Source organism: Neovison vison, chromosome 7 (genome assembly GCF_020171115.1).
Source record: "Neovison vison isolate M4711 chromosome 7, ASM_NN_V1, whole genome shotgun sequence".
NCBI classification, from domain to species: domain Eukaryota; kingdom Metazoa; phylum Chordata; class Mammalia; order Carnivora; family Mustelidae; genus Neogale; species Neogale vison.
The window spans coordinates 126447390-126469029 of record NC_058097.1 but is presented as its reverse complement, the minus strand read 5'-3'; the positions used below and the strand labels follow the sequence as shown (position 1 = coordinate 126469029).

The 21640-nt window shown below is 32.1% G+C and overlaps 1 protein-coding gene and 1 non-coding gene across 3 annotated transcripts in view; one reads left to right on the top strand and one right to left on the bottom strand.

Moving 5' to 3' along the window:
• Window positions 1-21640, top strand: part of CNTN5 (contactin 5) — a 1378465-nt gene that overhangs the window by 98921 nt on the left and 1257904 nt on the right. The window lies entirely within an intron of this gene.
• On the bottom strand, window positions 20098-20204 carry LOC122914762. Its single transcript, XR_006385843.1, has one exon. It is a non-coding gene; the product is annotated as a U6 spliceosomal RNA (small nuclear RNA).

Sequence of the window (21640 nt, the reverse complement as noted above, 5' to 3'; positions counted from 1 at the left end):
AAAAAAAAAAAACACAACGAAGTATTCTCCCTCATATCTGTTAGAATAGCTATTATAAAAACAAACAAACAAACAAACAAAAATGTTGGCAAGGATGTCAGAAAAAGGAATTCTTATAAATTGTTTTTGGAAATGTAAATTCTTACAGCTATTATGGAAAACAGTATAAAGTTTCTTCACTAATTAAAAATAGAACTACTTCATGATCCAGGAATCCTACTTCTGGATATATATCCTAAGGAAATAAAATCATTATATTGAAGAGACATCTACATGCACATGTTCATTGCAGCATTATTCACAATAGCCAAGATGTGGAAATAACTTGTGTCTGTTGAACAGATAAAGATGTACTATATTGTATATATACACAATAAAATAGCATTCAGCCATGAGAAAGAAGCAAATTATGTTATTTGAGACAACATGCATGAACCTGAAGGACCTCGTGCTAAGTGATATAAGCCAGACAGAGAAAGATAAATTCTGTGTGGTCTTGCTTATATGTGGATCTAAGAAAGAAAGAAAGAAGCAAACAAAAAACACATCTAACTCAAAGAAGCAGAGAATAGAATAGTGGTTACCAGAAGTTGGGTGGAGGTGCATATGAGGAAATAAGGGTTAAATGGTATGAATTTGAGTTATGTAGGATGAATAAGTCTAGAGATCTAATGAACAGACATGTTGACAATACTTAATAATATTATATTTAATGTTTGAACTAATACTGAGAGAGTAGACACCAAGTGCACTCTTTATACAAAATAATAACAATGTGAGGAGATAATGTGTTAATTAGCTTGACTTTAGTACTAATTTCACAATGTGTATGTATATAAAGTCATTATATTGTATACCGCAAATGTGTCTAATTTTTATTAAAAGTTTCTAAATTTAAAAGAATTTAAAAGAGTAAAGTTTGGGTTAAAAAGCCCCCCATCGGACTCTCTGCTCGGCAGGGAACCTGTTTCCTCCTCTCTCTCTGCCTGCCTCTCTGCCTACTTGTGATCTCTGTCTGTCAAATAAATAAACAAAATCTTTAAAACAAAACAAAACAAACAAAAAAAGATCTAGCTTTTGCTTGGGGTAGCAAGTTGCTATAAATTTAAAGGTAAACTGTAGTGCCCTAAAAGTCTAGATGATCTTTTCCCAGCAAAATACATTAAAGTTCCTGCCAGTTGTTGTTACTCTAACCTTCAAAATTAACATTTCACTTAAAATGATATATAGATTAATAGGCTTTACTGTGGTCCCTATCATTGTTTTCATTCCCCATTAAATCATTTATATAATGTGCTTTGGTTTCTGCCTTCTGTACTCCAGTGAACTCATGCTTGTTATGATAATTAAATGTCAATGGATACACATCAGTCTTTTTCTTTCTTGACTTATCTGAAGTATTTGACATATTCTTTACCATTCACTCTTTTTTTTTTTTTTTTAATTTTTTTCCCAATTTATTTATTTTCAGAAAAACAGTATTCATTATTTTTTCACCACACCCAGTGCTCCATGCAAGCTGTGCCCTCTATAATACCCACCACCTGGTACCCCAACCTCCCACCCCCCCGCCACTTCAAACCCCTCAGACTGTTTTTCAGAGTCCATAGTCTCTCATGGTTCACCTCCCCTTCCAATTTACCCAAATTCCCTACTACTCTCTAACGCCCCTTGTCCTCCATGCTATTGGTTATGCTCCACAAATGAGTGAAACCATATGATAATTGACTCTCTCTGCTTGACTGATTTCACTCAGCATAATCTCAAAAGCTTCTGCACAGCAAAGGAAACAGTCAAAAAAACAAAGAGGCAACCCACGGAATGGGAGAAGATATTTGCAAATGACAGTACAGACAAAAGGTTGATATCCAGGATCTATAATGAACTCCTCAAACTCAACCCACACGAAACAGACAAACACATCAAAAAATGGGCAGAAGATATGAACAGACACTTCTCCAATCAAGAAATACAAATGGCTATCAGACACATGAAAAAATGCTCATCATCATTAGCCCTCAGGGAGATTCAAATTAAAACCACATTGAGATATCACCTTACACCAGTTAGAATGGCCAAAATTAACAAAACAGGAAACAACATGTGTTGGAGAGGATGTGGAGAAAGGGGAACCCTCTTACACTGTTGGTGGGAATGCAAGTTGGTGCAGCCTCTTTGGAGAACAGTGTGGAGATTCCTCAAGAAATTAAAAATAGAGCTTCCCTACGACCCTGCAATTGCACTCCTGGGTATTTACCCCAAAGATACAGATGTCGTGAAAAGAAGGGCCATCTGTACCCCAATGTTTATAGCAGCAATGGCCACAGTCGCCAAACTATGGAAAGAACCAAGATGCCCTTCAACGGATGAATGGATAAGGAAGATGTGGTCCATATACACTATGGAGTATTATGCCTCCATCAGAAAGGACGAATACCATTCACTCTTTATGAAAGCTTTCTTTCTATGGCTTTTTTGAAAAGACATTCTTACGATTTTCCTTCTACTTGATTTCCTTCTCCAGATTTTTCCAAGTCCCTGTTGCCAGATCATCTTCCTCTGTATATCATCTAAATGTTTTACATTTTCAAAGATGTATGATCTGCCCTCTTTTTTGTACATCTGTTTTATAAATTGCTAAAGCTCAGGGAGCATTTGAATCCAAGACAGCTTTTTCAGAGTCTTCATGTCACTGTACATAGGTCAGGCCATTTTCTTTACAGCTGCCATTTCTATTTATATATTGATGACTCATATTTTCTTTTAAAATTCCAATTCCAATTTATCTCTTCAGTTTCAGAGCTTAGAGGCTTATAGTCTGCTGTGCATTTTGAGATGGAGAGCTCTTACGTACCTCAAACACATATGTCCAACATAGGTCCATCATAGTCCACCATCTCCTATTTTTGTCCCCTCACTCATACCCCTTCCTCACCCACATCCCCAACAATGAAATGTATACATTTTTCTTCTCCATCCTCTGCATCCTGTCTACCATGACATAGGTATTCATCTGCAAAGAAGATTAAGGCAAAAATCTAAATGTTATTTCTTACTTCTTACTCCATATTTCAACTGTGACTATCAGTCTAATACTATCTCTTACTTAGATTGTTTGAGACATTTACTCTTTTTCTACTCTTGTCCTTTTGGAAGCCAGAGTGAGCTCACTGCTCTAAATAAGCCCCTTCTAGTTCCTGAATTGCCATTTGGATCAAGTGAAAAAAGCGGTATATAGCACACAGTACCCTTTGAGATCTCCCTTCATCCATTCTCTACTACTTCTCTTTGGCTGTTCTTCTCCTGCCCTACACCCCGATAAACTGTCCACATCAGGTTTCTGATCATATAGCTTCAGCATTTTTTTTTTTTAAACTTACAACACTCTATAGAAGAGTGTTCTCTCTCTAAAGAAAGAGCACTTCTTTCTCCACTAATTACCCTTGAGGATGTTTATTATATACTATTTCCTTCACAAAGTGTTGTTTTTTGTTTTTGTTTTCTTAGGGCTGTGTGAGGTGTTTTATCCTTTGGGATTTCCCATAACTGTCTTTATCACATTGTGACAAATATGTGATTTATAGTACAACTTAATAATTTCATTTCTATTTATCCAGCTTTTATTTTCAAGGCCAGTTACCTTCCGGGCTCTCTACTCTGTGTAGAAGGTCCTAGTTGTTTGGTTTTCTTATCTTTTTATAAGAATTATTTAGTAAATAAATATTATGAAATAAAAATGGCTGATAATCACTTGATAGTCACTTCACCCTGCTAACATTATTGTTTTACAGAATTATTTAATTATTTATTTATTTGAGAGATAGAGAGAGTATGCTGGTGCTCGAGAGAGTATGAGCAATGGGGAGAGGGAGAAGCAGGCTTCCCACTGAGCAGGGAGCCCAGTGTGGGGCTTGCTGTATCCTGGGATCATGACCTGAATAGAAAGAAAATGCTTAACTGACTGAGACACACAATTCCACAATATTATTTTTTTTAAGTTCACTCCATGCCAAATATGGGGTTCAAATTCATGATGTTCATATCAAAGCTTACATGCTTTACTGACTGAGCCAGCCAGGTGCCCCTATCTTGCTAATATTTAAAGAAATAAAAAATTTACAGAACTGATATATCATGTTTTTTATATCATTTGCATTTAGGAAACATTATATGTAAGAACATTTCAGATGTTGGTTATTGTAGCAAAATGGATATTTTCATATATCAACAATTATTTTAATGTTTAGTTTGTAATTTGACACTGTGAATCTATAGTTTATATTTCATTATGCATTTTAAATCAGAAATTCTACTTCTACAGGTTTATTATAAAAATACTATTTTGAGTTATAGGCAAATTTTTATTTATTCATTTATTTATTTTTATTAATTATTTTTATTAACATATAATGTTAATTATATGTACCAGGGGTGCAGTTTTTTTTTTAAGATTTTATTTATTTATTTGACAGAGAGAAATACAAGTAGGCAGAGAGGCAAGCAGAGAGAGAGAGAGGAGGAAGCAGGCTCCCCGCTGAGCAGAGAGCCCGATGTGGGACTCGATCCCAGGACCCTGAGATCATGACCCGAGCCAAAGGCAGCGGTTAACCCACTGAGCCACCCAGGCGCCCCAGGGGTGCAGTTTTATGATCGTCAGGCTTACACACTTCACAGCACTCACCATATCACATACCTTCCCAAATATCCATAATCCAACCACCCTCTCCATATCCCACTTCCCCACAGCAACCTTCAGTTTGTTTTGTAAGATTAAGAGTCTCTTATAGTTTGTCTCTCTCCTGATCCCATCTTGTTTCATTTTTCCTTCCAAGTTATAAGCAAATTATTATTGGAAAGATACCATTAGAGTTTGCTTTTTTTTTTTTTTTAAGATTTTATTTATTTGACAGACAGAGACCACAAGTAGGCAGAGAGGCAGGCAGAGAGTGAGGGGGAAGCAGGCTCCCTGCTGAGAAGACAGCCTAATGTGGGGCTTGATCCCAGGACCCTGGGATCATGACCTGAGCTGAAGACAGAGGCTTTAACCCACTGAGCCACCCAGGTGCCCTTAGAGTTTTTTTAAAGATGCAAAAGCATATCAAATATCAAACTGCATATGAAAATTCTGCACTGTGGAATAATGCACATATTGACATTTAGGATGACCTTTTTAATGTTATGAAACATGATTAAGACATATGCTACTAAGGAATATGGTATTCAAAAAATTTTAATTGTAACTGTGATAATATGTGTAAATAAAAAGAAAGAAAGTAAATACAGCAAACTGTAAAAGTACTACTCTACTAATGGTAGTATAATAATGGCAGTATAATTTTTACAACATTTTTTCTAAGTCTTCCAAAATTTCTATTATGAACATATATTCTACTTACAAGTAGAACATTATAATGTCAGCCCCCCAGGGTTATGCTAATTTCCAAGTCTAAACTCTTTTATGTATTCATTCATTCATTCATTTACTCATTCACCAAGTATTGATTGACCAACAAAAAATGAGAGAGACAAGGTACATCATCTTTCTATTTTACTGGAAGAAGACAGAACATGAGTAAGCAAGAAAATACATGTATTAGTCAATCAAACATATAAATAAATAATTGGTAATTATAATGCATGCTACTCAGGAAATAAGCAGGCAGTAAATAGAGGGTCATGATAGAATGTAATTTATGAAGAAGTATGACAGGGGGTAGTGGATAATTTTTAAAAAATCAACCATGTAAAGGGCTAAGAAAGAAGCTTCCAGGCAGGGGAAACAAAGTGCAGAGATGTTCAGATGAACATAAGAATGATATGTTCCAGAAACAGAAAGAAAATCCAGGGTGACTAAAATATGGCTGTGAAGAAGTGTAGGAAGGTAAGAAGGAGAAAACCGTTAGGGTAATGATAAGGGGTTTGGATTATAAGTGAAACAGAAAACTCTTCAAAGGCTATCTGGACTAATTATTTATTTTGTAATCATAAAGTTTCTTATAAAACTTCTTGATAAAGGAAATTGTATTATTGCTAATACTACATTTGTTCTACAAAAATACCTATCATTCTACCAATTATATATTTATATAAATTTAAATATATACAGTGAACAATGTCTAAAATTATTTATTATGTATTTATTTCTCTAACCCCCCTCTAACCTTCTTGACACTTGCCCTCCCCCATATTCCAAGACTCTATAATTCTGCTTATGCTACTAATCTAATCACTCTTCTTACTCTTCTTTTCTCCAAAGTGCCATTTGTGTCCCTACTAGGCTCTTCCACTTGAAAAATCTCAAGTATTTCCACAGCTCCCATTTTCAAAACACTCCCTATCCTTTCCTCTCTTTGGAGGTGAAGATAAGCATTCCATATTGTGTTTCTAGCATAGATCAATCAAGAGAAACATAGCCAGTGTATTTTTTTGCCTCAGACATCTGTATGTGGATACTCTCTCAACTGTTCCTGAACTCTATATCCCAAAACTAATTTTTTGTTGTTGTTTCTTGAATTAACACTTGTATTAATAGAACTAATTCTATTAATCAATCACTCAAACTCAAAACCACAAATTCGCCTTAAATATGTCCTTGTGTCTCCTCAACCATGACTTTATCTCCTCCGCTATGCCATCATACTGACTCACTGCTCTTGCATGAACCCTACTTCACACTCACACATATCCATTATTTTACTAGAAGCAACATATTTTTACGTCCGGAATATGTCTCTTCATTTCTGTTTCCAACTTTATTTTCTTCTGAAGATTGTTGGCTATCAAGTAACTGACAGGTAGGAGGGGGAAATGACAAATATAATATAGGTGTGATTACCATATGCTGAACAGATGGAGAGAAGAAAGAAGGCATAAAAAGACACTGGGTTGTTATGAACTATAGATCTGTATTTTGCCCCACTATCAACAGCTTTTGGGGGGGACCAAGATCATGTATCTTGTAAAATGTAAAATTCATTCAGTCTTCTACTATGAGTAAATTAGACTCCCATATGGAAGTCATACTTATTTTTAATTTTCAAGGTAATATGTTATTAAGATATTGAAAATATTTAAATGTTTTGGTCACATATTGAATTAAATATCTAGTTGAGAAGAACACAATCGATTCCTGCTGATGTTTGTTAAGAATATACACAATTATATAATATAATCATGATACAAAAGCTTTCTGTTGCCATAAATTGACTTGACATTTCACTTTATTTATTAAGATATGTAGGAATGACCCTTAGCAAAGCTATGCATATATTGTGTGTTTAAATTTTGTTTATACCTAATACTTGCAGATAAAGTAACCGTTAAACATCTCGGTTGGGAATTCTAACATTTAAGTTTAGGCAATGAAAAGCAGGGTAGTTTTAAACAAAGTGTCTTCTGAAGCAGAAGCAATATATATCTCTGGAAATACAAAGTCCTAGAATTGGTCTAGACTATCAGGTTTGCATCGGACTACATACTTAATAATTTTTCTCTCTAATACTCTCTCACATTACTATTTCTTCATTGTACAGCATAGTTTCCATTATCACTAAAGTAGGAAAATACGGAATATTTTTTAATTAAGACAGAGTAAAAGAACAAATCTACGAAAAGTCAACAGAAATCTTGTAAAAGGTTGTATTTCATTAAGTTAGTTTTTTTTCACCTAATTTATTTTTTAAAATTATCTAAAGCTATAAGTAGTTTTGGTTATAAGATAATGCATTCTATTACCCTTTAGTTTTCATCCATCATTTCCAGAAATAGTTTTATTTTCAGACACTTTCACCTGACATTTGGAAGCTCAAAGCACTCCAGGGCCTGCCAGGTCTAGAACACCAATTTTATCGATGTTCTCTCACTCTCTCTCTCTTTCCTTCTTCTTCTTCTTTCTTTTTTCTTTTTCTTTTTTTTTTTTTTTTTTTGGTAGAAAATCCATGATTATACATAAACCTGCCAGACATGGGGATTCTGTAACTCTGAAACTCTCAGGTTATGAGCATTATCTTGGCCTTGAAAGAAATGAGTTTGGTTTACTTGTATAAGTTTTCTATCCGTAATATAAAACTAGCATTTGGGTCTTGTCTTAATTAAAACAAAACAAAACATTTTTATAAATCCATTAGAGTTAAAATTATTTCACACTTCTAAAAAAAAGTTTTAAACAGTCTTCTTTTGAAATGTAACTTATTTATGTAAGATAGTTTAATTTTATATTGTATGTCATATAAGTGCATTTTTTCTTTTATTATCTCACTATATCTCCTAACAATGTTTTAATCCATACATGTACATATACCACATTTCAACATGATAGGTGTTAGATGTTTAGATGTTCCTATTTATTATTAACATTTTTTCTCCTTTAAGAGCTTTAGCTATTTTTTTTTTCCGCATTGTATACTCTATTCCAGGTACAAATCTTTCTGACCCCATCAGGAAAATGAAAGAAATGTTAAGCTTTAAAAGTCTAAAACATCCTATTTGGCAACTTTGGTATACAAGCACTGGGCAGTTATGTTAAATGGGAATAAATATATTTTTTAACTATATATATAAAGCTCCGTGCATTGTTGAAATTTCCTTTAATCATTTATAGTTATTAAACCAATGTAATCTTATTCTTCAAAGCCATGTTGAGATACATTATTGTATGTTTTCAATATTTAAAGCAACAGATGTTTCAATTATTGAATTTTTATCTATAATTAATTGATTATCCACTTGAAGTAAAAATTCTGTGTGATAAAATTTTCAAATTTACTAAAAGGAACTACTTCTCTTTTACTATGTCTTAATTTTGATTAAGATAATTAATTACCAAAGCTCACAAATAACATTAGAGACTCATCACTAAGATATAAAATAAACATCCTTTGCTGAATAGATATACATATGATTAGCTTGAAGACACTGAAATTTAAAAAAAAAAAAAATGGTCCTGACAAAATATATACAAAGCTAGCCTTCAGTCAAATACGTAACTTTTAGATGATTCTATTTCTTTGTTCTGAGCAAGAATAGATGTGGTAGCAAAGAAGGTAGCAAATAAAATTACAGCTACTTTGATAAAGAGGAGATGTGGTTTTTGCAGATAAAGTAGCAACAACCTGATGTAAATAAAATGATAGTTATGAAATGAGGAAAAATAACAAGCATTGTATTCAGTTCATTTAGTATTGAAAAGTTGTTTGGAATGTGGAATGCTCTGAATAAAAACTACTAATGGAATTACATTGAGACTTTTCCAATTACATACTATTTTTTCTCTATTAAAGTCTGTAGTTTAATGTTTTATAACTTGCAATTTATTTTACTGAATGTTCCCTTTTTAAGAGATGAGCAACTTGAAAAAATTGATGTTCTAAGTAAAACAATAATTTATATTTGGCAGTTTTGATGTGCAAGCCTAGATCGTTTTGTAAAATGGGAATGAGTAAATTTTTTAAATTTTATGAACAAAGTCCAGTACAGTTAGAAACTGAATTTAAAAATTCCATCATTTATACCTTGAAAATTGGTACTTTAACCATACATTTTTTTCATTAGCTATAAGAATGAAATTGGTGATATTTATATTTTGTTTGTTTTGAAAGCCAAAAATCTCATTTCAAAAATAAGTGTTCTAGGGGCACCTGGCTGCTCAGTCGTTAAGCGGCTGCCTTCTGCTCAGGCCAGGATCCCAGGGTCTTGGGTTCCAGCCCTGAGTTGGGCTCCCTGCTCAGGGGAAAGCGTGTGTCTCCCTCTCCCACTCCCCGTCTGCATTTCTTCTCTCACTGTGTCTCTCCCTGCCAAATAAATAAATAAAATCTTAAAAAAATAAGTTTTCTGATTTCTTATTAGCTCTCATGATCTCCATGTTCAGTCTCTTTATTTTCATTGTTTTAATTTTTCTATTTTAATATTTTAAAAACTGCTTTAAATTTGAACAGAAATTAAATAAATAAAATTTATTTATTTAAATAAATAAAATTAAATTAATAATTTTATTAATTAAATAAAATGTCATAATTTTGAAATTACAATGATCTACATTAAGTCAGTAAAAATAGATCATTTGATATGAAAAACTTAGACCTGCACAGTTTTATGCCAAAAATATTATTTTTGTGTGATCGAATCTTTTTTCCTCTTTTTAAAAATTAATTAATTAGTTTTTCTTTCTTTACTTTTTATTATGAACATACACTATATTATTTGTTTCAGGAGTACAGCTCTGTGACTCATCAGTCTTACACAATACACAACACTCACCACAACACATACTATCCCCAATGTCCATTACCCATCTTATTAGATAACTTCAAAGACACAAATTTTTTAAAGCAGACAAAAATAGAAGGAGCTATTTTGGACTTAAAGCATTCTATATAGAATTTCAAGATACCCGTTTGCCTATCTTCTGTAGCTTAAAACTCTAGTTGTTAAAAATAACACGTAAGTGCATGACACACTAAAATAAAATGGCAAAACAATTTAATAGAGATAGAAATCATGACCACACAAGAGAGGCTGTGTTTTTTCCTCTTCTTTTCTTTTTTTTTTTAAATTTTATTTATTTACTTGAGAGAGGGATAGGGAGGAGGAGCAGAGGGAGAGGGTCCAGCAGACTCCACACTGATCAGGGCTTGTCCCAGGACCCTGGGATCATGACCTGAGTCTAAGTCAGATGCTTACTTGAGCCACCCAGACACTCCAAGAGAGGTTTTACTTTATATGACAATAGGATCATAAAGATAAGCATTTCCTCCTTGTTCTCTTCCTTCCTTCCATCCTCTCTCCATTTTTTCTTCCCCCTTCTCTTCCTTCTGTCCTACCTTTATTTTTTCTTCCTTTCTTCCTTTTATTCATCTGTTCATTAAAATACATGGAGTACTTGTGTAAGCAAACTGTGGCTCATTATATAGTTAGTTTTATTAAAGTGTTGTGAGGTAGCGATAATTACCCTTTTTGTGACCTTAAACATACATTTTGGAGACTTAGAGAAATAGGAAAATTTATCCCAAATGCCGTTTCAGCCATTTCTATTCACAACAAAAATTTTTCCCCTCATATATTATATTTTCTGTACTGTTATCCTATCGTACAAAAACCATTTAAAAAATCTGCTGGATATCATGGAATAAACACTCTTCAGATTCATATCCTTCAAAGGCTTTGTTTTGTTTTGAAATTAGTAAGATAATACTTTAGAGATACTTGATTCCAGTGACCATGTGGTATTTCCTTATGCTCCTTCTCTTTAAACCAGCATGTTTTATGATATTATGTAGTCATAACAAAGCACTTTTTACCTCGACTATCACTCATTTCCAGAGGTTTAAATTTTTCAAGTAAAAGTCAATATCCTCGTAGAATTGTAACTAAATAAATCACAAGTGTTGCCTTGGCATTTTAATTTTAGGAATTAAGAAAAAAAATGGATATTTACTTATTCCTTCTTTTTTTCCAATATTATTCAGTATCTGAATCTAGGACAAATTCTTGTTTTGTCACTCATAATCTAGGCAAAATTAGAAATTTATAATCATTTAAGAAAAATAAGCAGCGTGACTGTTTCACTAAATGTCTTTAGATGTTAACTATTCTAAAGCGAAAGTTGTTCTGGGCACCACATTTTGTAAGGGAAACTATTTGTCCAGAGGAGAGATATCTGAGCAATGCAGCATCTCAAATCTAAGTCACATTGGGAAAACTGAATGAGGTGAGATTGTTTAAACTGAAGGAAAATTCAGCTATGGGAATATAATGTCAGTCCTTGTTTTTAAATCCAAAGAAATATGGAAGAAAAATTATATTTTATCTGTGAATCTTAAAATAAATAACTAGGGAGAATGAGAAGAGGTTAGAGGAATATATTTTAATCCAAGCTACATGCACACACACACACACACACACACCATTCTAGGCAAAGAAGGATAAAGTGGGACTCTGTTGGGTTATGTGGAAAATAAACATATTTTGAGAAACATGGAAGCAAGAAGATTAGATAGAAAGCTACATCATGACCCAAAACTGAATTCTCACTTGATTGTGACAGTAGTGGAGATAACCAAGGTATACATGTTTTGTTAATATTTGGTAATCAAAAGGATTTGGTGATTAGATGTGATGAATGAAGGAAAGAAGGAAATGAAGGATTATCTCTAGGTTTTTTATTTGAAGCAACTTTGTGAGTGTTATTAGATATAGAATTGATGTCTAAGCAGTTAGACATATGTATCTAGAATTCAAATGAAGTCAAGTCTTGGGATAGAGATTTGAGGATCATCAGCATTTAGACAATATTTAATACCATGGAAACAGATAAGTACATCTCAAGAGACTGCAATTAGAGAAGAGTGTGAATTCCTGAATAGATAGTTTTTTAAATGCCAAACTAAAAGACCAACTAACGAGGAGAGAAAGAAAAAGAAAATGAATTAATACAAAATGAATTCTGCATGGTAGCAAAAAATCTATGGAAGTATCAATCTTGGAAGAAATGGATCTTGGAAGGTATAGAAAATTATTTGGAAATTCTTTGGTAATTCAAATTTTTTAATGGAAAATTTAACCCAATTCTTTTCATCAAAACTGGAATTATAGTTTATATAAAACAATGCAATTTATAGAACACTTGTTATCCCCAAAGATACTGAAAGTTATTATATATTGCTACATGTAAGCATTCTGAGAAAGTTAATGAGTATAAATAAGTATGAGAAGTAATTTAATACTTTACTTTTGAAACATAAACTTATTATTTCACTCAGAAGGAGACATGATGATGACTGTATCATCTTAGTTGATTCACTTTGCTGAGAATTCAGACTAATTTAGAGATTAAAGAAAGGTAGCATGAATTTCACAGGGTCAGAGATCAAGTAGACAATTTAATGATAAATGAGATATTTTATATGCTTATTATATTTGGCTAAACAGAGTTGGAATATAGTGATTTTTTCCTTATGTTTTCAAGAGCAGATTTTTATTTTAAATAATGATAATTGATTTCTATGCCACTAATTTTTTAAATTTTGTTGGTAACAGGCAATAAAAACATTGAGGAGGTAGGGGTATAAGGAAGAATCACATTTAATTGATACATGTGTATATCTATGTAGCTTTCACAAAATAGTTCTCTCTTTTAGCACCATGCTTCTAATGTAGCTGTTGCTTGCAATGACATACTTCTCTCCATAACAATACACAGCAAGCAGGAGAAATCTACAATTTGTGTTTTCAAGTATTAGACCATCTAAAAGACCAAAACAGAAAAAGGAAATTAGGAAATGAGGCAATATTTCAACAAAACAGCACAAAATGCTTATAATGACTACAATTTATTTCTAGATAAAAGTTTACTTTTATTTTATTATACATTCTACAGAATTACAAAAACTTGGTTAAGAACAATTTAAATTATCATTATAAACAATAATTTTACCATGGCTTAGAAACTAAGATTATGTTATTAGAATGGTATTCTGTATAATTTTACCTTCTTCTGCTACTAATGAAATCAGGTGGAAAATAAATAAAAAGGAAATATTTTAAATTGGGAGTCTCAGTTATTATTACTTCATAGAAAGAAATTTTGGTAACAGTATATCTCAATAAAAAATGTCAGAAATTTTACAAGTTATAATATCAATTTTGTGACATGTCACTGATAATAATGGATAACTTTATCCATGGATTATATTGGATATGGATAACTATAATCCATGGATTATATTGCTTAACAAAAATGTTCTAAAAATATAAAAAAATGTTCTAATCACAGTGAAGTCTAAGGCTAGAATACCTAATTTAACTGACAAGCATTCTTTTCTCATTATTCATTTCATGAAATAAATAGTTTAAAATTTCTATGCATTTGTCCATTCCATATGTACGAAAATAAGTCTCATTCTCATAATCTTAAACTTATCTTTATTCAGGTTAAAAGTATTGGGATGCCTGGGTGGCTCTGTCAGTTAAACGTCTGCCTTTGCCTCAGGCCATGATCCCAGGGTGCTGCAGTGGTCCCACTTTGGGCTCCTTCTTGGGCAGGGGGCTTGCTTTTTTCCCTCTGCCCCGCCTCCCCCCCCCCCGCAGTTCTGTTGCTCACTCTCATGCACTGTCTCTCTGAAAAATAAATAAATATCTTTAAAAAATAAAGTTAAAAATAAATGTCAATATTGACTAGGCAATTTTCTTGTTATTCTGAAGTGTATTTATTTATATGTTTTTGAACTTTTATTTTAGTCTGCTGTATCCCAAATTAGAGCTCTTTTTGCTCTTGAACATTTTTTTAAAATAGAAGACACCCAGCTCAAACAACAATCATGACTGTACCTCCCACAAATGTTGATGATGATGATAGCTATGAGACTGGGACTTAATAGATCATAGAACAAGTGCTTGTGCTTAACTAATTAGCTGTGTGACCTTTAGCAACTTGCTTATATACTCTCTTTGAGTCTCTTTAACCTGGAAAAAGGACAAGAATGCATTGCCTGGCTTAAAAAGTATTGTAAAGATCAAATGAAATAATATATGTGAAAACCCTCAGAAACAAGTGCAAGTATTTTGATTCATTTTATTAGAAGTGATGATAGATTTAAGCATCCATCTCATCTTTTATTCTCATCTCTGCTCATGGTGTCTGGGTTTAGGTCCACAGAAAGGGTTCATTTTATATATAAACTTAATGGATACATATGCACATAAAAATCTTAACACCTCAACACCCTGAATTAATCACTTAAGCTAATTAACCCTAGCAATTAATATCAAGATGATTTATATACAATATGTGAAATATTTATAGTATATTTAGCCAGTATTTTCCACTTGAAAGGGAAATTGCAGAAGTATCCTAAAGGATTCAGGAAAGATATGTGAGTTATATTGAAATTATATAAAGTGGGAAAATGTAGTGATATAATTTAATTATCCACTTGAAAACACTAAGAAGATAAATGAAGATAAATTGTGTTTTATAAATATTTGGCCTTTGTAACTTCATTTAAATTGTACTGAATACAAAAATTATGCATATCCTCAAAAGTTTTATCTGTAAATCCAGTCTACCATAAAATAAACAAAGTATATATACATACCTAGTCAAATACTAATTAGCTAAGAAGGAGAAAATAGAGGCTATAATCATCATGATTATTTATAACAATTAAGAATGTCACATGCTAAATACAAACACTATTAAACCAAACCCATTTACTGACAATGAACATTTTCAGGGGAAAGCATGAGGAAAAAAGTGCTTCATTGTTTCTTACTACTAGTTATTCTCAACAAAATGTTCATATGTATCTTTGTGCTTTTTTTTTTTTAAATAATTTAAGTACCACTGGAGGATAAAATAAATGGGAAATACTGTATAAATGCACATGTTTTACATACAAAATAACATTGTGCTCACTTTGTGGTTGTGAGACTTAGACTATTTTATTATTAACTCATCTTTTCTGTAGTTTGGAATAGAGCAGGACAAAACTAAAATCATATACAACTAAGATAAAGTATTTTTCTCTGATGTAAACATGATGATTAAGATGACATATAACTAGTGGCTTGTTGAATACTGAAAGGGAGGTCATTTTTAAAAGCAGAGTAAGCTGAAATACCCTTTTCTGATATATTTATAATTCTAACATATTAATTATAATGATCAATAAAAATGAAGTCCATTTGGTGATGTTATTAAAGAAAAAGAAAGTTCTCAGAAAATGAGAATCAGAAAAGGAGTTCAGCTGCAAAAGCTATTTATTTTATTTTTATAACTTGATTTCTGCTAGATTTAGTTGTTTTTATAAAAGAAATAAGCTTTCAAAAACAATGTCATATTTTTAGCAGATCTAGAAGAAACAATGAATACTATTGTTTTTAATATTCTAAGTTTTGTTCCTGTCAACTCTTTCTGTCCTCAATTTTAATGAAAAGAGTATTAATAATTACAGAGGAACATTTTAGAAGTAGTAGGTTACAGTTATAGTCTCTGTTCACAATTTACTTAAAAATGGATAATGGCAGAGAGAATCTGACCAATTAATTTTTCAATAATATCTGAGTTGTTCTCAGGATTTTGTGTATGTGGTAAATGTGTAACTTTTTGAGAAAGTGGGATAGATATTCTTGCTACAATACTTGTGAGGCCAGTGGATGCCTTGAATTTAATCTTCTGCAATCTAAAGCTCACACCGTGGCGCCCCCTTAGTTACAAGTTCTGTGTCTCTGCAGTTGCCTACAAGGACACTCAAGTGGGGAGGATGAGTGAAAACAGGAAGGTAAAAGTGACTCTGAAAAAAGGGAAAGATGGGTTTGCTCAGCAAACACCACTTTACAGCTGATAGCATTTCTTTTGTGAAGGATGGGATTGTTAATTGAATTAATTATTTTAATTTACTAAATATATAAAGCCTATCATAATTATGAAGACACATATTACAATTGTCAGCATTATGCTTCTGGGAGACTATTTTAGCTTTAAAAAAGAGATTCAGCATAACTGATGTCAACATCTTAACAACCACTAACAAAGGGAATTGTTAATTGTGACCTCTTGATCCCTTAAATTTAGTGATCAATACAAGTGTATTCTTATCATTTTCAAACTCTAAACAGGTCATTATCTGTAGTTAAATCTATCCCTAAATGATCACACATTTCTGGAACTGGCCACAGAGTTGAAACTTGCCTTTTTTTTTTTTTTTTTATTGAGTAAATTTTTGATTACCAGAAAGAATTTTTTAAAAAAAGGCGGTTGCATTTTGCGTACTGAAAGGTAAATTGTTATCAGGACATGATAGAATAAATTATGATAATGATTAATGTGTAATTTTAAAATTAGAACAAAAGTATTTAAATTTAAATACTTAAAAAAGTATTTAAATTAGAGCAAAAATATTTGAGGAGCAAATGGCATTGTTTTCCAGTATAACCTTAATATAAAATAGTTGACTTACAATTACATTTGAATATATTTTAGAGGTTAGTCTGTGGGAATTGCAACAAGGACTAACAACAAGTATTATTTTAAATAATAAACAATTTGTATTTTTATGTATCTGTTTGTAACCGATTAAGCTTTGTTCACAGCTTAGCTGAATTTATATATTTAAATTATCCAGGAGTCAATCTCACAGCTGTCTGCTCAAACTTTTTATAAAAGATATATTAATCTTCCTTAAAGATTCTCATAGAAAATAAAAAAAAAAATACCACAAATGTTGACAACAGTATTTTCCCCCAATAGAGAAAGAATAGTAATTTAAGAGGTATCAATATGTTGATCAATTAATGTATATTAATTGTGATTCATTTTGCCTTTGCCTTGAAGACCTCTGTTTGAAGAAAATCATAATGAATTGCGTTCTTAAAGATTTTCTCATCACATCTTTATTTTGAAGAACTAATCACATTACATAGGGGAAATGTTAGGAGGTAGTAATAAATTCTCACAGTTGATTAATTTAAAATGTAAAAAAAAAGATCTAACAAGAATGTTTTTGTTTTTGCAAAAATAAAACAACAGACATATTTAATCCTGGTTAAAGATAAGGAAGGTGCTTTTTCTTACATTTAAAATGTTAGAGACCAATTTCCTTGTGGGTAGGAATTGTTCTTGGTCTCCATATCCCTAAATCAATCCTGGGTATGTAGAGGATACATTAAATTCAATCTATCTCATATATACATTGAAAGATGACTATCAAAAACTTTATTTTGAAGATCTTTAATTAAGACACTCGAAGTGCCTTTTTAAAATATGAATCAAGATAACACTTCCTGAGAGATAAATAGTGGGAAAAAATGAATCTTATGTAACAAATGTTAGAACCTTTTTCCTTATAAACATAGATTAAAGGCAAAAATATTTGAGGAGCAAATGGCATTGTTTTCCAAATTTTATCAAATCAGTCAGTTTTATCAATTAAGGCAATTCCAGATGATGTCTCTGATATGTTTTACCGAAATAACTCAAACCCTGGTTTAAGAATTGTATGTTTAAGGTTTCCCTTTTTGGTACCTAGGAAGATAGGTTATGTATCTACATGTTCATGTTTGTAAATGTCTGTATGTGTGTGGATTGAGAGAGAAAGAAAGAATACTATTTTATTAGACCAACTTACACTCTTACAGATATCTTTGTGAAAATTAAGTGGCTTAATTACTATCAATATTTCTCTTTTCTCTTCAGTTTGTCTCAATAATAAAAGTCCTTCTTGGGGCACCTGGGTGGCTCAGTGGGTTAAAGCCTCTGTCTTCAGCTCAGGTCATGGTCCCAGGGTCCTGGGATCAAGCCCTGCATTGGGCTCTCTGCTCAGCAGGGAGCCTGCTTCCCTGTCTCTCTCTGCCTCTCTGACAACTTGTGATCTCTGTCTGTCAAATAAATAAATAAAATCTTTAAAATAAAATCCTTCTGAATTCTGAGTGAACAAAATGAGTAATATACTATTTTTAATTGTAATATATTTTGAATACTTTCAAGCAGTTCAGTGCATCTTTCTGTGCAAAAATTATTATCCATGAGAAAGAAAAAATGGATTGCAGAGGAGAAATGAAAAATTCATTATTTTGAATTGTAAGCTGGAATATTTAATGATCATTGTTACAATAACTGAGACCAAAATGTATAATATAATTTTATTAACAAAATGAGTTTGTTTCAATGCAATATCTACAATCTACTAGATATAACCTGGGATTACATTCCTTGTTAAAAGAGAAATAGTAACAATTTTTAAAAAGTCAAAATATAGTATTGGGAAACAAAGACAACAGAGCTTTATCAATCAATTGATTCTAGTCTCTTGTAAGTAAATATACTTCCTTTTTCTATTTAATTGCAGATAAATACCAACAATAATAATCCTGCACCCACATCAACTTTTAGTTTTACCAGAAGTCTGTAATTAATATAACATGAATTCTTATTCATAGATTTTTTTATCATAGAATCTGAAGTAAAGAGGTCTTTGAGAAGACATTTATTATTATAGTTATTTACATTTTTTGTATATTATCTTTAAAATGTTATTTTTTCCTTCTTTATTTCTTTTATTTGTTTTTTTTTTTAATTTGAGTAGAGTTGATACACAATGTTACATTAGTTGCAGGTGTACAGCCCAGTGATTCAACAACTCTGTCATTACGCTATGTTCACCATAAAAAATAGCTATCATCTGTCACCATGCAACCTATTGCAATACCATTGACTATATTTCCCTATGCTGCACCTTTTTTTTTTCCTCATAACTTACTCATTCCATGACTGGAAGCCTATATTTTCCACTCTCCATCATTCATTTTCGCCATCCCCCTCCCCTCCCTTCAGGCAACCATCGGTTAGTTCTCTGTGTTTATAGGCCTGATTCTCCTTTTGTTCTGTTTACTCATTTGTTTTCTTTTAAAATACTAGTTAATACAAAAGCTGCATCAATTTTTATTTTAAAAAATCTAACAATTTTTTTTTCAATAATGGTGTCTCCCTTTGCATTTATAAACTTCCAACTTAGAATTTGTTATTTAGGGGCGCCTGGGTGGCTCAGTGGTTTGGGCCTCTGCCTCCGGCTCAGGTCATGATCTCAGGGTCCTGGGATCAAGCCCTGCATTGGGCTCTCTGCTCAGCAGGGAGCCTGCTTCCCTCTCTCTCTGCCTGCCTCTCTGCCTACTTGTGATCTCTCTCTCTCTCTGTCAAATAAATAAATAAAATCTTTAAAGAAAAAAAAAATTGTTACTTATATTTTTTCCTGTACATTTGCTGTATTTTTTAACACTACATTCCATTTGTACTCTACTTTGACATATGGTGTAAAATGGGGACATAGTCTTGGTTTTTCTCTAAATATTTCAAAGTTTGCTAAATAATACATTCCATGAATCAGGAACCTTGTTATTAATCATGTCTTTATTTTTGACACTTTGAATGATGGTTGACATATAATAGTTGTTCCAAAATATTTTCTGACTAAATGTTTACAGATGGGGGAAGATGTTTATGAAGAAAATACTGTAATTATAAATTATCTATTTTGTATTAATCCGAGATTTTTCAGCGTCATGCAGACCTAAGTCTCAGTCTATCTTTGCTCTCCTCTCACCATTTTCAAATCTATGGAACGCTTCACGAATTTGCGTGTCATCCTTGCGCAGGGGCCATGCTAATCTTCTCTGTATCTTTCCAATTTTAGTATATGTGCTGCCGAAGCGAGCACTCACCATTTTCAAATCTAAACACAGCCAGTTTCGCTTCCAGTATTATCACTTTCAATTTCTTTGCTGCACTTCACCTTTGCTGATTAGTTATCTCTTTTAATAGACCATTTTTGTAAAATGTCATATGATTTTATTATTGGGAGATAAAGAGGCAGCACAGTTACACACCTTGCCATCTCTCTATGTGTTAATTAAATGTGCAGTAACCACTGACAGAATTTGTAATTGACCACTGAACATGATGTCTATCTGTTATTTATATAGTGACTTGTGGACTAGCAGCAATGTTTACACTTTATGCAATGCTTTACAATTAACATGCCATGGTAAGTGCTGTTTGAACCATAATCTGATAAGTGGAATATTTCAATATTGGCAGCAGACAATGGGTGGACTTCCTGTCCTATTAAGTCAAAACATTGAAAATAATGTTCAGGAATAAAAAGTATATTAGTTGAACAGAGTGAAGACACTAATACATATGTATGTAAGTGAAATTAAGTTTGCAAATAAAGTGGTATTTTAAATGTGGGAAAAGTATAGCCTAGTTATTAAATAATATTAGGAAAAATATTTATATGGACTAAAGAAAAGGAAGGTGAAAGATAACCACTACTTTACATCATACTGGAAAATAATTTATTCAAGAATTGATGAATAAAAGTCAGGGAGAAAACCCTAGGGACATTTTAGAAGAAAATGTAGACAAATACTTATGATCTTGGCAAGAAAATCATCTTAATTTTAAAAAAAAAAGTTTAGATACAAAACCATGAAAGAAAGATTTGACCACACAAAAATGAAACACTTCTTTATTATGAAAAAATAGTGACAGGAATATTCATTTAAAGAAAAAATGCTATTAATAATAAAACTTGGGGCACCTGGGTGGCTCAGTGGGTTACATCTCTGCCTTCAGCTCAGGTCATGACCCTAGGGTCCTGGGATCATGCTTCACATTGGGCTTTTTGCTCAGCAGATAACCTGCTCCCCCCCTCCCCCGCCTACTTGTGATCTCTCTCTCTGTCAAATAAATAAATAAAATCTTTAAAATAATAAAGCTAGCCTAAAATACAGTAAGAAAATGCTTAAATACCAATTAAATAGGCAAGAACCATAAGAAATTTATAGAAAAATAGATGATTAATTAATCTTTGAATATTTTGTTAAACTCATAAATAAATCAGAAAATACAAATTAGAACAACAATTAGATATTTTTCACGATCAGATTAGCAAAACATAAATTAAAATACCATAAAAAATTAATAATAGATCATTTTAAAAATGATTCACACATACTGGCATTCTGATGAGAGTATTAGTTAGCAACGACTTTTTGGAGCATTCAATAATACTATCAAAAATTTAAACATGCACACTTTTTTAAAAAACATTAATTTATTTATTTAAAGAAAGGGAGAGAGAAAGAGCAC